The 6,116-nt window shown below is 38.5% G+C and overlaps 1 long non-coding RNA gene across 1 annotated transcript; it reads left to right on the top strand.

The window, feature by feature from the left end:
• The first annotated feature begins 3,773 nt into the window (after positions 1-3,773).
• Positions 3,774-5,333, top strand: LOC122458092. The gene is made up of 3 exons (XR_006277938.1): positions 3,774-3,944; positions 4,670-4,769; positions 5,270-5,333. It is a non-coding gene; the product is annotated as an uncharacterized LOC122458092 (long non-coding RNA).
• The last annotated feature ends 783 nt before the right edge of the window (positions 5,334-6,116 follow it).

Here is a 6,116-nt window from a genome sequence, read left to right as displayed (position 1 = left end):
GTATTATATTTACAAAGGTACACTCACCAGAGGTGCCTTCTCTGGCTTCATGGTCTGGGAGCCCATCTTGGGAGGGGTTGGAAGGGTATTGGCTCCAGAGTGATGAACAGTTTCTGGCTGCCGGGGAAAAGAGATTCTCTGCTTGCATGCTGTGCGCTATCCTCAACCACCACCACCTCCTCCTCATCCACAAAATCCTCATTCCTGTTGCGTGAGACTCCCCCCTTGAAGGTGTCCAGGTACAGTGGTGAGGTAGTGGTAGGGGTGCTCCCTAGAATTGGATGCAGCTCATCACAGAAGTGGCATGTATGTGGCTCTGACCCAGGGTGACCATTTGCATCCTTTGTTTTTTGGTAGGCTTGCCTCAGCTCCTTAACTTTCATGCAGCACTGCTGTGAGTCCCTGTTGTAGCCTCTGTCCATCATGCCCTTGGAGATTTTGGTAAATACATTGGCATTTCATCTTTTGGAATGGAGTTCTGTCTGCATGGATTCTTCTCCCCATACAGCGATCAGATCCAGTACCTCCTATTCGGTCCATGCTGGAGCTCTTTTGCGATTCTGGGACTCCATGGTCACCTGTGCTGATCAGCTCACCACGCTGGCCAAACAGGAAATGAAATGCAAAAGTTCCCAGTGCTTTTCCTGTCTTCCTGGCCAGTGCATCTGAGTTGGGAGTGCTGTTCAAAGTGGTCACAATGGAGAACTCTGGGATAGCTCCCGGAGGCCAATGCCATCAAATTGTGTCTATACTACCCCAAATTCGACCCGGTGAGGTCAATTTTAGCACTACTCCCCTCACCAGGGAGGAGTACAGAAATCGATTTTAAGAGACCTTTAAGAGGACAAAACAGGCTTGGTCGTGTGGACGGATGCAGGGTTAAATCCACCTAACGCTGCTAAATTCGACCTAAACTTGTAGTGTACACCAGGGCATAGTCTCACTGATACAGCTCCCCATGTGGACACTCCTACTCTGGACAAAGAGAGCCCTTTTATTCCACCTTAAACCCCTTCTAAAACAACATAAACTAACTCTCAAAAGGTACCTCTTATAGGGGAATAAGAAAGTCCACACAGGCTGCTACACTCGTATAACTAGATCAGCTCAAATAATAACTAGAGTTGATTAAAATTGGCTATTGGGAGCAATATTACAGTTTCCCTCATGCCCTCAATTCTCTTCTATGAGCTAGGCTCCATGGTTGGACTGTATCTCCCTTTATGCACTGCAGTCATGGAACTTCCATGATGCACTATAAAAGTTCATCCAGATGGGACGCCACAGTGCATTGTAGAAGATGTAGTCTAGCAGGGGCACAAGACACCTAAAATACCACAATAACTCAGGCAGACACACTTTAATGCTGAAGTGGCCTGAAATGAAATATTTTGTTCAGATTTTCCAGATGGGAAATTAAACAATGTCAGCAAAACTGCCATGTTCCTGTGAAAAGTTTTGATTTTGAGAAAACCATATTTTTTGTTGAAAAAACATTATGATGGAAAATTCCCAGCCAGCTCTATCAATAAGGTGAAACTGAGAGAAGCGCTTTTTTTTAAAACAAGCGCCCAATTGTTCATGTTCCAACTTGGAACATAATGTTAATCACTGCTGTTCTGACATTCCAGAGAAATCAGAATGAAACATTAAGACTAGCTCAGTGCTAAACTTTCGCAGTGTAACCTGAGACATCACAAAACCTAAGCAAAGGTGTGTTGAGTTTTGAGCAAAATGGATCCGTTTTGGGCATGAGTGGAAATCAATCAAAATTCAATGGTTTTTCATTGTTTTGACCAAAAATAAGACTAATCCTGATGGTTCTTGCAGAGTTTTGCTTTTGAGATTTAGAGCTTCATAGTATGCAAACCATGACAATCAAAACTGGGAAAAGATTTGCTGTCAAACCCCTGTGAACTGGAAATGCTAAGTTTCACCCTTTGAAAGTATGATCTATATGGCAAATATCTGGCCAAATTCCAATTTAAGTAATCACATTTTTATGCTCCTTAAATTCCCCCTGTAATTTTAATTGGTCATGGAATGGTCCACTTCCAGTCCTAGACTCTGTGTGCTGTTAAAAGGATGTCCTGTTTCACACAAAAAATAGTTGCATTTCAGTGGCAGGCAAAGTGATTCCTGCAGCATGTGTGTCATTTTGCTCTTATTTAATAACCACCTTAATGTGCTGTGCTAAACAGCAGCATAAAGAAATTTGCAAATGATATGCTACTAAACTGGCAGGAGTAGAGTACATCACAGGTGTGAGAGAAATGATATAAAGAGACTTGTATAGGATGCAAACATGGACAGTAAATGAGATTCTATCTGGAAAATTTACTATCAGAGTAGCCAGTGGAGTCAGTGAATACAGACTTCTGTAATGTGACAGAACTCTTAACCTTTGTAACCCTGACCCAAGTCAGGTGATTGGGTCCAGGAAATACAGTTCAGTCTCTTATCAGAACCTCTGGATGTCACACCCTTATTACAAATGCATCTAGGGAAAAGTAATCTAAAATTGAAACATTCAGTGTGAAAAAAAAACCTAGAAAGCAGTTATGCTGAAAAAGAAGTGATAGTAGGTAGCAGATCAGTTAAAATCAATACTTCAGAGAAAAAAAAGGCCATTATAAATGTGGGGTGTATGCACAGAAGAATTTGATTCTAGAGCAGGAAAGTGATAATTCTGGTTTATATAGCTCTAGTGAAATTCTACCTGAAATTCATTTCTCAGCACATCTGAAAGATATTAATAAAGTGGAAAGAGTTCAAAGAAGTGAAAAAATATGATGAAGGGGATGGAGGGAGTGACTGATGAAGCAAAGAGCTAAAGAAGTAAATATGTGGGTCACATATGATAACCATATACAAGTAATTTAAGACTAAAAACACCTTGGAGGAAGGGGATTAATTAGGATGGTAAAAGGGGTTATAAATATGACTTTCTGGATGAAATTAAGGAAGAGGAAGTTTAGGATGACTCTCAAGAAAACCTTCCTGACCATGAGATCTGTTGAATGTGAAACAATATCTAAAGTTAAGTTACAGAAGCACTGGCATTTTAGGTCTTTTAAAAATAGACTGGTTAAAACATGAGAAATGTCACATAGAAAATAATCCTGCAGTGATAGTAAACTAGATAATTTTCCATTAACATTTCTATTATTCTAATCCATGCATATAATATGCTTTATTTTTTAACCTTCTAAAATTTATACACAGAAGCATGCCCCATTATCATCTTATGTCTGTATTGTTTCTGTAAGTTTCTGAATTAAATTGCAAGCTTCTCATTGCAAGGAACATGTATTGTTTGTTTCTAAAGCACTGTGTGCCTATGTATGATATTCCATAAACTTTGGTAATACCAACAGACAGAGTTTGCACTTTGAGTAAAGTTTTTGTTAGGCATTTTAGGATTGCTATGGATGAAAATAGAGATGGCCCTGAGTTGTGAAGTTAAGATTTAAGTCCAAATCCACATGTGGATTTGGTTCAGGCCCATTTCAGGATAAAATATGCTGTATAAATGCAAATTCATTATCATTACACATTCAGACAAAAGGAATTTCCATCTGGGTACTAATGGTATTTGTCTGCAGCATTCAACAGTAATTTATGTATCTTTTTTAAATCAAGATCCATTTCAGAAGAAATCCTAGAGCAGTTTAGTCAAAACCCTGATATGTTTTGATTTTAGTTGAAAGCCAAAGAAGTGATTAACTCCCCTTTTCTTTGTGGATTTGCTGAACAGGTGCTCTTCTAAAGGATCACTAGGTATATTTAGCATCTGAAACTTGAGCAAGTCTAAATCTCATTGGCTGGCCTGACCACATGATAATTTAGGATCTGATGTATCAGGCTTGCTTTTGCCCAGTGTTTCTCAGGAGGGAAGAGTTGGAGAGGCTTTGCTGCTAAGGAAAGTTTGTAAAATATTTCTGGTAAGCGGATTTTATTTTGCCTGTTTTTTTTTCTTTAGAACCAATCTTGGACAGTTTCTTATTCAGTAGCATTTTGAGGGCTCTGATCTCTACTTCCCCATGCAAATTGATAGGTATTTTGCCTAAGCAAGAAGTGATGAAAAGGACCCTGCGTGGTTGCAAATCACAGTAAGTGAAGAGAAATCTTTGGATCTATGACTGGAGGATATAAAACAAGGGGTTTGGACAGACATTCCCTATATTTAAGTACATATATGTAGCGCTGATGTTTGTGCTTAGACTGAGCTTTAGCCTGCTTTGCTCACAAGACATGCCACTTGTGAGTTGTTTTCCTGAGTTAGCCCTTTGGTTTAACAAAATAGGTTTCTTCTAATTTTTTTGCAACATATTGGCACTAAAAAGGGACAATAATGTATGTTCCTATATTTAACCCGTAGTACTGGTCTTCACTTGCCTCAGAAGGAATTGCAGTTTAGCTAGCTAAATGAAACCATCCAACCACTCCATAGTATTAACTTACATGGCAGATATCTTTGGACTAAAGCAGCTGTTCCAAACCTTCATCTACCACCAGCCTTAGAAATAGGGCTGTATTGTCTAGTAGCAAGCTGTAATTTTGACAGGCCTTAGCATAATCATTCCCTTAATTAATCTGTCAGAATTTTGCAGCAATAACCTTTATTTCAAGTATTGACCCAAATGATATGGATTTTTATATTTTCCAGGTTTGAAGGAAAAAAATAGAAAAAAGTCACAAAAGCTAAGAAACGGAACATCTATACAGGCTGATGGTGGGAAGAGAGAAATTAACCTCATTAATTTAAGGTCATTTAAAAATAATTATGCCAGATTTTTTTACGTTATATTTTTGCTTGTTATATTGTAATTTACCAAGGAAAACCCCATCCAAACAAGAGATGAAATAAAATAATGGTCTATGTAATATTACAGATACGGAGAGTTCTCCACATAATTTTGTAGTGGGGAAATCCAAACCATATATTTTAGCAAATAACCACATCTCTTATTTGTTCTTCAATACGTCAGCATTGGATTCTGTATATTTGACCTGAATTGTAATGATTAGCATGTTGCTTAATCCAGGAACATTGCAGTCTGAAATAAAGTGAAATAAAATTAGATCATGATAGCTTTAATTTTTGTGAGTCACATGCTAAAGGTCTGCTCCTGACTTGCCAGTAAAATAATGTATTGGTATTAGCAATTACTACACCATGACACACTCACATAATGGACTTGACTAATAGTGTTTCATAATATTTGAAAACATCAGGCTAATATATTTTCATCTGTTATATGACCAGTGCATAGGTGATAGATAGAGGAATACTCTGTGAAAATGGCAGACGACGAGGAGTATGAGGAGGTAGTAGAGGTAAGAGGAAAATCTTCTAACAATGGAGTTATTTGTTTGTGAAATTGTAACAAATTAATGATTTTGAAGCTGCATAGCTTGTGTCCAGCTCTATACATAAGTCCCCAAGTTTGGGTATGTGCAGACCCATATTTGGTACATTAGAGGGAAAAGTGCCATCAATAGAGCAGGACCTCTGTGGCTGCTGTTCCAGTATCTGTATTCGAATATGGATTATGACCTTTCCCACCCATTGTAAGGAAGAAATATGAAAGTTCCATAGTGGGGGGCCTTTTGTGAGCCCTATGTGGTCAATACAGATGGATACGCAGTGTAGATATGAGGCCAAATTAAACCCTGGTGTAAGAGCACCAAAATCTATGGAGCTAAAGCAGGGTTGAATTTGAGCTCATTTAAGTTCATTGCTTTGTACCTCATTGTAGTGCCATGATTTGAGGAGTCCCCAGTATCTAGGGACACCACAGCCTACTATCCTGGGTGAATGTCAGTGAAAAAATGACTTTCCTAGAAGAAGGTTACACCATATTAATAAACCTGCCCTTAGTTATTAAATAATGTTTATTCCATTAAAATAAATAAGGGCAATTAGAATGGCTTGCATAGTGTCCTCTGAGGGGGGAAAAAAGATAGTGTTTATTTTAGTGACCAATTTTACCACTCTTATCCACACAAGAAATCCTATGGATTTCTCATCTGAGCCAGGATACCAGGGTTGAGACTTTAGTGTTGAACACTGTATGTTTCTGAGTAGTAGCCGTGTTAGTCTGTATTCGCAA

Source organism: Dermochelys coriacea, chromosome 11, assembly GCF_009764565.3.
Source record: "Dermochelys coriacea isolate rDerCor1 chromosome 11, rDerCor1.pri.v4, whole genome shotgun sequence".
Taxonomy (NCBI): domain Eukaryota; kingdom Metazoa; phylum Chordata; order Testudines; family Dermochelyidae; genus Dermochelys; species Dermochelys coriacea.
The sequence above is the reverse complement of the archived record's forward strand: the minus strand, read 5'-3'. Positions and strand labels throughout refer to the sequence as shown.